This window comes from Dama dama, chromosome 19 (assembly GCF_033118175.1).
Source record: "Dama dama isolate Ldn47 chromosome 19, ASM3311817v1, whole genome shotgun sequence".
In the NCBI taxonomy this organism is placed as follows: Eukaryota; Metazoa; Chordata; class Mammalia; order Artiodactyla; family Cervidae; genus Dama; species Dama dama.
Genome location: NC_083699.1, coordinates 19845849 through 19857136, shown reverse-complemented (window position 1 = coordinate 19857136; position 11288 = coordinate 19845849).

The window sequence follows — 11288 nt, the reverse complement described above, 5'->3', positions numbered from 1 at the left end:
TAATATACATATTTCAATGCTATTCTCTCAAATCACCCCACCCTCACTTTCTCCCACAGAGTCCAAAAGTCTGTTCTTTACACCTGTATCTCTTTTACTGTCTCACATATAGGGTCATCATTACCATCTTTCTAAATTCCATATATATGTGTAATATACTATACTGGTGTTTTTCTTTCTGACTCACTTCGCTCTGTATAATAGGCTCCAGTTTCATCCACCTCATTAGAACTGATTCAAATGCATTCATTTTTAATAGCTGAGTAATATTTCATTGTGTATATGTACCACAGCTTTCTTATCCATTTGTCTGCCGATAGACATATAGATTGCTTCCATGTCCTGGCTATTATAAACAGTGCTGCGATGAACACTGGGGGTACATGTGTCTCTTTCAATTCTGGTTTCCTCAGTGTGTATGCCCAGCAGTGGGATTGCTGGGTTCTATGGCAGTTCTATTCCCAGGTTTTTTAAGGAATCTCCACACTATTCTCCATAGTGGCTGCATTAGTTTGCATTCCCACCAACAGTACAGTGTAGGAGGGTTCCTTTTTCTCCACACTCTCTCCAGAATTTATTGTTTGTAGACTTTTTGATAGCAGCCATTCTGACCTGCATGTGATGGTACCTCATTGTGGTTTTGATTTGCATTTCTCTGATAATGAGTGACATTGAGCATCTTTTCATGTGTTTGTTAGCCATCTGTATGTCTTCTTTGGAGAAATGTCTGTTTAGTTCTTTGGCACATTTTTTGATTGGGTCACTTATTTTTCTGGAGTTGAGCTTTAGGAGTTGCTTGTATATTTTTGAGATTAATTCTTTCTCAGTTGCTTCATTTGCTATTATTTTCTCCCATTCTAAAGACTATTTTCACCTTGCTTGTGGTTTCCTTCATTTTGCAAAAGCTTTTAAGTTTAATTAGGTCCCATTTGTTTATTTTTTCTTTTATGTTGGTCAAAATACACTAACAACATTAACACTAATTTAAAATTTTTTTAAATCTGATTTTTACTCCAGGTTCAAGGCACTGGGCCATTGTTATGCTATGTATTTAAAATTATTTTTGAATAATAGAAAAAAATGTTAAATTAATGCAAGATAGAAAGTTATCATCTGGTTTTCTATTATAGAATATACTTATGTACTCACACACACACACAAAGTCAAACCATTATGTCTTTTAACAAAGAATCAAATCACAATCACAAAGTTTTTCAGTAATTATTTAATGCCAACAAAATCAAGTAAGTGGTCATATTTCTCCAATTGTTTCTTTGTTGTTTAAAGAAATTGTACTAAAAATTTAATAAATGAGATCGTACTGTGTCTAATATAAGGTTCAAGTAGCTTTGTTAGTGGTTGATTTTGAGAGTTAAGTTTGGGTTTAAATGATATAAGATTGACTATGAGCTCATCATTGTTAAAATTGGGTACTGGATACAAAGAGAAAGTTCATTTGATTTTTGTGGATATTTTTTGTGTATGTTTGAAATTTTGCAGATATAAATTTGTTGTTTTTTTTTTCCTGAGGTTCAAATTCTCACTTGAAAATGTTTTACTTTAATTGGAAATTTTTAAAAGGATTGTTGTTGGTGAGAAATAAAACCTTAATGAAGCTTTACTGATTTGAAGGCAAAATCAAGATTATTTTCTACAATAGGGCATACAAGTAAGTTGATTGTTTAAAAATTGGTTTAATTTATTTTCTTTAAGTATTTCTTTGTTAATTTCTTTCTAATAACGTCAAAAATGTTTGGTAATATTTTAGGTCATATTGCAGCTTTGAGACAATGGCCTTTTAAAATAAATATTAGTAGGAAAACAGTTATGAGTTGGCAAAATGTGATCTGCAGTAAGACCTAGATGATTGGGTAAAGTCATAAGGAGAAGTCGGGAAATTTTTGCGAAGTATATAAATAACTCTTGGGAATTTTATAAAAAATGATGAAAAGGAATCTCATAAATTCTTGAACTTCCAGATATCAAGCAAGTTGCAGACTTGGAGGTTTGTTGTTTGTGTGTTGTTCTCTCTCTTTTTTTAAGGGGTACTAAGTAAATCTGTGACTATGGAAGGAGCAACAATACAATTTCTGACTTATAAAAAACAATAAATAATTAATTGAATATGATTATATGTGGGGGTCCCCAATGACAACAAAGGAATATCTACTCAGGGTAACCTGATATTCTGAGAATGTAACTATTTCTTCCTAAAATTCAATTTGGTAAATCAAAAGTAAAACTTAGCATTTAATGGTGATACATATTCATGAAATTTTATAAAATTGTAAATAAATGTATCTCAAAGAGTCTATGTAAATAATTTTCTCAGGATATTGAATGACAAGGCCACAATTTATGAGTTTTGTTTGAAATTTAAGTGTTTCTCCAAATAACACCTGAAGAGCTCTGTCTATAAACGAGCTATCCAAATCATGCCTAAAATGATATACCATTTGTGGTAGTTAAATGGAAAAGGACAGCTTTATTAATCAACTTTAAAATTATATTACATATGTGAGAATAACTAGTAAATATTTTTAGCTTGATAATACAAATAATCTAATCAATATAATTAGAGAAAGATTTAACAATGCTACATGCAGGACTAGTAGTTTCCTGCATAGAGCACTGGTTATAGCAAAATCCTGCTATCAGTGTGATAATATAATAGAGTAATTCCAAGTATAAATATTGACAATAAGTGAATCCCTTCACTATATTATAGGTCCTAATTCAATACATAATGTGAATATAAAACAGTATGTTTATCTATTTTATTATGCTTTTACTTTTAATCTAAAGTAAGGTTCTATCTACTTTGGCTATGATGCCATAAAGTAACTCCTAGTCAATATCATGCAATTCAAAAAGATTGTGACTAGCAGCACTTGGGTCTAACAAATAACTCACCCTGAATTTGGACGTGGTTAATAAATTTTATATCTGAAGAAAAATATCAAATTTCATTTCTAACACTTTATACATAGATCAAAATAAGGTTGGATTAAAGTCAATATAAATCACAGTGCAATCTGAAATGGTAATATACTATACATGTCAAAACTAGCGTTTCTGTCAGAAATCTCTTTAAATAGCAGGAAAAAAAAACATTTTGAGGATGCTGTATGTTTTGAAGAAGGAAATATATAAACCTTTTTTTTCTTTTCATTGAATGGTGAGTGCTTCACGGATCAATAATCCACATGCCATGACAAGCTGAAAAAAGCTTAGTAATAGATTAGTATGATATAAGACATGAAAATAAGACTAGCTTCTGTTTTAATTTTCAGTCAATGTTTCTATAAATGGGATCATTAATGTTTACACTTTTGTTAATTAAATATTCCCTTTGTACTTATTACACATATATATATCTTATATATGTATATTACACACACACACACATATATATATACATATATATACTTCCAAGTAGTGATATTTGGTTTATATCTTTACCTTTGCTACTTTCAACACACATGTCAAACAATATTGTTAAAACTTAAGATATTTTTTTCACTACAGTTTTTATGGGGAATAATGCTATTTAGTGGACTTCCCAGGTGGAGCTACTAGTAAAGATCCCACCTGCCATCACAGGAAACCTGAGATGTGGATTCAATCCCTGGGTCGGAAAGATCCACTGGTGGAGGGCATGGCAACCGCTCCAGGAATCTTGTCTGGAGAAGCCCATGGACAGAGGAGCCTGGTGTGCTACAGTCCATAGAGTCACAAAGAGTCAGACATGACTGAAGCGACTTAGCATAAACATGTTATTTAATGGGGCTTCCCAGGTGGCACTAGTGGTAAAGAACCTGCCTGCCAATTCAGGAAATGCAGGAGACTTGGATTCAATCCCTGGGTCAGGAAGATCCCTGGAGAAGGAAATGGCAACCAACTCCAGTTGCCTGGACTTGTTGTCCAGGCAGTTGCTCCTCTTACTTGGACAGAGGAGCCTGGAGGACTGTAGTCCTCGGAGTCATAAAAAGTGGGACACGACTAAAGCAACTTAGTATGCAGTCACCCATGTAATTTAATAAAATTAAAACAATTTAGTCATTCATTAACAAATATTCTTAAGCATTCTTATGCTCAGACTGCTCTAGATTGTAGAATTACAGTGTTCACCCATAGTAAATAAAGCATTTTTACATGAATCATACATAAGTTGAGAGAGACTTGTCTCCTGAGAAATCTGTATATGGATCAAGAAGCAACAGTTAGAACTGGACATGGAACAACTGACTGGTTCAAACTTGGGAAAGGAGTATGTGAAGGTTGTATATTGTTGCCCTGCTTGTTTAACTGATATGTAAAGTGCATTATTCAAAATGCTGGGCTGGATGAATCACAAGCTGGAATCAAGACTGCTGGGAGAAATATCAACAACTTTAGATACACTGATGATACCACCATAATGGCAGAAAGCAAAGAGGAACTAAAGAGCCCCTTGATGAGTGTGAAAGAGGAGAGTGAAAATGCTGGCTTGAAATTCAACATTAAAAAAACTAAGTTCATGACTTCTGGTCCTATCATTTCATGGCAAATAGATGGGGAAAAAGTGAAAGCAGTGACATATTTTATTATCTTGGGCTCCAAAATCACTGTGCACAGTGACTACAGCCATGAAATTAAAAGATGCTTGCTCCTTGAAAGAAAGCTATGAGGAACTTAGGCACCATAATTGGAAGCAGAGACATTACTTTCCTGACAAAGGTCTGTGTAGTCAAACCTATGTTTTTTCCAGTAGTCATGTGCAGATGTGAGAGTTGGACCACAAAGAAGGATGAGCGCTGAACAATTCATGCTTTTAAATTGTCATCCTGGAGAAGACTCTTGAGAGTCCCTTGGACTGCAAGATCAAACCAGTCAATCCTATAGGAAATCAGTCCTGAATATTCATTGGAAGGACTGATGCTGAAGCTGAATCTCCAATACTCTGGCAACCTGATGCAAATAGCTGACTCACTGTAAAGGACCCTGATGCTGGGAAAGATAAAAGTAAAAGGAAAATGGAGTGTCAGAGGATGAGATGGTTAGCATGACTGATACAATGGACAGGAATTTGAGCAAACTCCAGGACATAGTAGAGGACAGAGAAGTCTGATGTGCAGCAGTATATGGGATCACAAAGAATCAGAGAAGATTCAGTTACTGAACAACAGCAAGGTTTTCTCAAGACCTCAGTTTTCTGATGAGTCTAATGTAAGTCATTAATTTTCAGTTTATTAATCTTCCCGTCCTTGCTGTAGGGATAGAAGAGATGTTTTTAGTTCTCTACATTTTTAACTGATAATAGGTAATTAAGTTTATTTTAATGACTACTGTATCAGTTCAGTTCAGTTCAGCTGCTCAGTCCTGTCCGACTCTTTGTAACCCCATGGACTGCAGCATGACCATGTCCATCAACTCCTGGAGTTTACTCAAACTCATGTCCATTTAGTCAGTGATGCCATCCAACCATCTCATCCTCTGTCGTCCCCTTCTCCTCCCACCTTCAGTCTTTCCCATCATCAGGGTGTTTTCCAATGAGTCAGTTCTTCGCATCAAGTGGCCAAAGTACTGGAGTTTCAATTCAGCATCAGTTCTCCCAATGAATACTCAGGACTGATTTCCTTTAGGATGGACTGGTTGGATTTCCTTGCAGTCCAAGGGACTCTCAAGAGTCTTCTTAAAACCACAGTTCAAAAGAGAAAATATTATAATGGGGCCAGTATGGAAGAAATAGTGCTCTTAGGAGACAGTTGCATTTTGACTATATTTTAAAGGAAGCCTCAAAAAGTTTGCTTTAATAATAGAAAGACAAAGTTGAGAGAGAGAGGAAGAGGTGAGAAAAGAATGACATCAACATTTTTATTATGAACAACAGAAGAATGGAATGCCATTTACTCTCATTATGGAGAGATAGAAACAGGCAAAGGTTTTAGGTTGGCAGGGGGAAAAAAGACCATAAAACGACAACAAAATATCAGAAAATTATTATTAAAAAAGAATTCACTGTTAAGGAAATGTCAAAAGCAGAGGGCATAACCTGGAATAATAAAGCGATTGTGTGGGAATATAAAGGGAAATGTGGTCCAAAAATGACCTTATTAGAAGTCAGTTTATTGAGAACTAAAAATCCTTCCCCTAAAGATTGAATTTATTATAACTTCATTCTATGGAATGAGAAGGGTAAAGTAATTAAATTTGGTTAGAGAAATACCTTGGAAACCAGGGTCATCTTGCTGTTTTTTAGTTCAACAAATTATTACTTGAGATATTTTCTCTTTAGATTCCTCTAAGCTTGCAATTGTTTAAAAAAAAAAAAAAATTACTTCTTACTACACACTGGTTAAATGTGAAATTTTATATTTCTTTTTCCATCACCAAGTTTTTAATTATACTGCAATAATCTTAGTTTGTATTGTGAGTTAATGCTGTCTATAAATCTGATTATGATGGTAAATGTCTTTTAGTGGCTTTCTGAAAGTTCATCTGTAAATTTGAAAGCAAATGGAAAGAGTACATTATGAAAAATAATAACAGCTTAATGAAGCTGAAACTTTCATTCTTATTCTGAGATTTTCAGCAGTAGAAATATATATCCTTTTAATTATTTAGTTAGGCCAATTTCTGGTGTTATTGAGAGGATGGAGACCTTTTGAGTATTCTTAAGTTTAACACATGTATTAAATTCAGTCTAATACTGAACTTAATTGGCATGGGTAATTTTGACTCTTACAGAAAATATTAGGGACACATTAAAATACAATATTTTTTACACAGTCTTCCAAAGTACGTGTTGAAACATCTATACTATTTTTTTTTAAATTTCAATCCAATGTGTTTATATTTCATATTATTCAAAACATAACTTTAGCAATTAGCTATTTCTCTATTTCTTGTTCCAAGTATTTTCTCTTATATTCAGTACCATTTTCTTCATTAGAAACATTAGAATATATTTATATTAGGTTGGTTAAATGGCTAGTTATGAGGAGAAAAGAGAAACAAAAGGCCTGGCATCAACAAACCCTCGGCAGTGAATTGAAAGCAGTAACTTGAATGCTGTGATCTTCTCTATTTCTTCCTCCTTTTCCATTTCTGCCCTTTTCAAAACTCCTATGCACTCTTTTTCAGATGTTTTGAATCCTCCAGTCATCATGATAACACAGATCAATTAATATGACCAAGCTTCATAAGCCTTTATTTAAGAAATTAGCCACAGAGAAGCAATAATCTCTTAACTCAATCCCACATTTCCTAAAAGAGATTTCACTCACTTCAGCTAGGGAAAGGAATTTGGTCCTAAAACAATCACCTCTGGCATAATCTGATAATGTTGAGTTTGAACATTACTAATCTTCTTTTTGGACTTCCTTGGTGGCCCAACAGTAAAGAATCTGCCAGGCAATGCTGGTGACTTGGGTTCAATCCTTGGGTCGAGAAGATCCCTTGGAGAAGAAAATGGCTACCCACTTCAGTAATTTTTGCCTGGAAATCCATGAGGAGCCTGGCAGGCTAGAATTGATGGGGTCACAAAGAGTCTGACATTAACTTAGCAACCAAACAATAATCTTTTAGCCACCACTTTGGGTAGGAGTGATAGAAAGGATTTTTTCTAAGATGGTATGAAAGATTCAGTTCAGTCACTCAGTCCTGTCAGACTTTTTGCAACCCCATAGCCTGCAGCATGCCAGGCTTCTGTGTCCATCACCAACTCCAGGAGCTTACTCAAATTTATCTCCATCGAGTCGGTGATAGCATCCAAACATCTCATCCTCTGTTGTCCCGTTCTCCTCCCGCCTTCAATCTTTCCCAGCACCAGGCTGTTTTCCAAAGAGTCAGTTCTTCACATTAGCTGGCCAAAGTATTGGAGTTTCAGCTTCAGCATCAGTCATTCCAATGAATATTCAGGACTGATTTCCTTTAGGAGAGACTGGTTGGATCTCCTTGCAGTCCAAAGGACTCTTAAGAGTCTTTTCCAATACCACAGTTCAAAAGCATCAATTCTTCGGCACTCAGCTTTCTTTATAGTCAAACTCTCACATCCATACATAACTATTGGAAAAACCATAGCTTTGACTAGACAGACTTTTGTTGGCAAAGTAATGTCTCTGCTTTTTAATATGATATCTAAGTTGGTCAAAGCTTTTCTTCCAAGAAGCAAGCATCTTTTAATTCCATGGCTGCAGTCACCAGCTGCAGTAATTTTGGAGCCCAATTACATTTCTAAAATTACGTGGGTGGTGAAAGGATACCTGTGTGGGACAGTTTGTGCTAACAAAGTATTCATTGTGATATTCTTTTCTAGTCAAAATTAAGAATAAAAGAAAATTGCAGTAAAGTAAAATTAAAGCAAACTACTATTTTACCCTTCTCTACCACCCCTCCCCCACTCCCCGCAAGAAATAAGAGACAAGACAGGTAAAAGTTCATGAAACAACTTCTTAAATGAAATTTTTTCTTTCATAGTTCCCTAGATGGTTGATAATACTCTGACAAAGAGAGTTTGTGTACCATGGACCATTGGTGCTTTCAGGGGTTGAATATAAAATCATAAGTGACTAGTGGATATAAACACAAAAAATATTACAATGTGAAAATATTTGTAAAAGGGCTAATACTTCTCTACTAAATGTATGAATGTATTCCTATGCTTTGTATGGGCATTTACTAAGTGGAAACTTAACATTATGTGTATGTGTAGATATATACACATACACAGAACACATATGTACATACATGTGAGGCTATATAAACTTCATAACATACGACATTATTTCATCCACATATTCACATAAAAGCAATCAGGTTATGCTGTTTCAGAGAGTATGGAACTTGAGTTTAGAGACAGGTTTCTTTCTATATCAGTAATTTAAGTCAGTAATTGTTTACTTTGCTATTCAACTTTTCTGTGCCTCACTATTCTCATCTACAAAAAGATAATTATAATATCTTCTGATGAGGTATAGTCACAGAGCTACATATGATAGTGTTTTAAAAGTTCCTGGCATACAATATGTGATAAATCAAATGCAGCTCCTATGATTAAGTTTATCATTAATCATCATCATCAATTATTTATTAAGTAATCAACATGAGGTAGGAATTAGAAGTGATACTGGGGAATGATGTAATTTTCTTTAAGGTGTTCACACAGAAACCTTCACCTTGTAGCTAACAGCTGACAAGTGACCTAAACCACAGAATCCCTACAGGTGATCTCTGTAGCAATGTTGGATTTACACTGCTATTTATATGCTAGAAATTTTGAACTGCTACCAGTTGTGATGTGGCAGCTTCAAGTCTTCCATTACTGACTCTACAAATTTCATCTTCACAAATATTTTCTAGGTCCTTTGTCTTTCTCCCTTTTGTCTATAGAGCATTCCCAATATTTAAACAAAGTTTTCACACCAAACCTGAGTTTACAATTGTACAAAGGTATATTTATCATTTTTTAGATAATATTTTTTATATTATGAGTATTTAAAAATATTTCTTTGCTTGGGGGTCAAGCAACCATTTATAACTCCCATTTTGTTTTTATAGTTCCATTGCACTGACATACTGCAAAGGGCTTTAAAATGTAATTAACTATACCTAGCATCTTGGAAGGTGCTTGTTTTCCGCTATCATAATAACTTATCTGTAATGAACCATGCCTTGCAGTTATGAAAAGACATGAGCTCCAGTGTTTCACTGGCTTTTTCTGACAGAAAAAAACAATGTAAGAATTAGTAAGACAGAGCAAAAATAAACAACAAAATCACAAAATATTATTAGTAAAGGTTTCCCCCCCTGGGCAGAATATAGATATGATAAGGATAACATAATGTCATAAATTCTCATCTTCCCTGATTTACCAATCCATTTAGAATTTAGTGTATAATATTTTAAATGTTTTATTCTTTTCTGCAATTATTGCAATGTATTAGAAATAGACGGCTTACTTTCATATATATGTTAATACAGAACTTTAGTATCCTTTTTAATATTATGTCACATAACCACTTAATTCAAAACACATGCAACTGCTTTGTACTTTAGAGTATTTAGCCATTATCAATTGCAATTCATTTATGATGGTTTTCACTAAATATCAGTCAATATTATTTCTGAAAAGTTATATATTCTTACGGACATATATGGTGAAAAATATTCTAAATTAGAGATGAGTATTACTTTCTGTACCTCTTTCCTCAAAAACCACAGAGAAAATAGTTTGCAGCTTTAACAGTTATATATAAAACATATAGCTTTGATTTCATTTATTTTATGTTAATTTCAAAATGTACATATGACGTTCTTCGCCTTTAAAAATAATAGTGAAAAGCTAGTTTATATGCCTTTTAAAAAAAGTGAGTGGTTTTTGCTTATTCTTTCTCAGTTGGTGAGACATTTCCAAACAGGACTCTGTATAGTGTTTAAAAACTGATTGGTTCCAATTAACAGTGTTTAGTGAAGGTTTCCATCCTCTATTTTCCAACAGCCTGTGAATATTTAGATTCCTCTTTCTCATAAATTGCTTATAGCAATTCTCACAACAAAAGGAGGAGGTGAGTTTTTAAAGTTTTGTGAAAAAAGCTAGATTTTTGGCCAGACACTATTTTTACTTGTGGTTAATTCATCAGTGACCTACTGGGTATTGTTTGCAAAATAGTTATGTACTTTATAAATCTAAATGACAAACCACAAATCTTTGAGAAAATAAAGATGACTAGAAAAACGTATACAATTTGTAGCAATATAAAATTTGTCAAAAATATGATTATTATACAATTTGGCTATTCTAAGAGTCTCAGCTTCATCGTGGGAGTATTTCATTCATTTCTGCATAATGCTATTCCCCTTTCCTAAGGGCTTCCCTGATGGCTCAGATGGTAAATGGTCTGCCTGCAGTGCAGGAGACCCAAGTTCCATTCCTGAGTCAGAACAATCCCCTGGAGAAGGAAATGGCAATCCACTTCAGTATTCCTGCCTGGAGAATTCTATGGACAGAGGAGCCTGGTAGGCTACAGTCCATGAGGTCGCTAAGAGCCGGATACGAATGAGCGACTAACACATCATTCTCCCTAAAGAGATTCTGTAAAAATGAATATAAGGGGTTCATATTTTCTACAGTGAAATTTTCTACACTGATTATTATAAAATTTGGGGGAGACATATTATTTAAAGTTAGTCTTTTTCCAAGTCTACATTTCCAAATTTACTTTCTGTTTGGAAAAATCTCAAGTATTCCCCTGATTAAAAATGATTGATTTCTTCAAACTCACAGTAAAAGCCAATAATGACGTTTT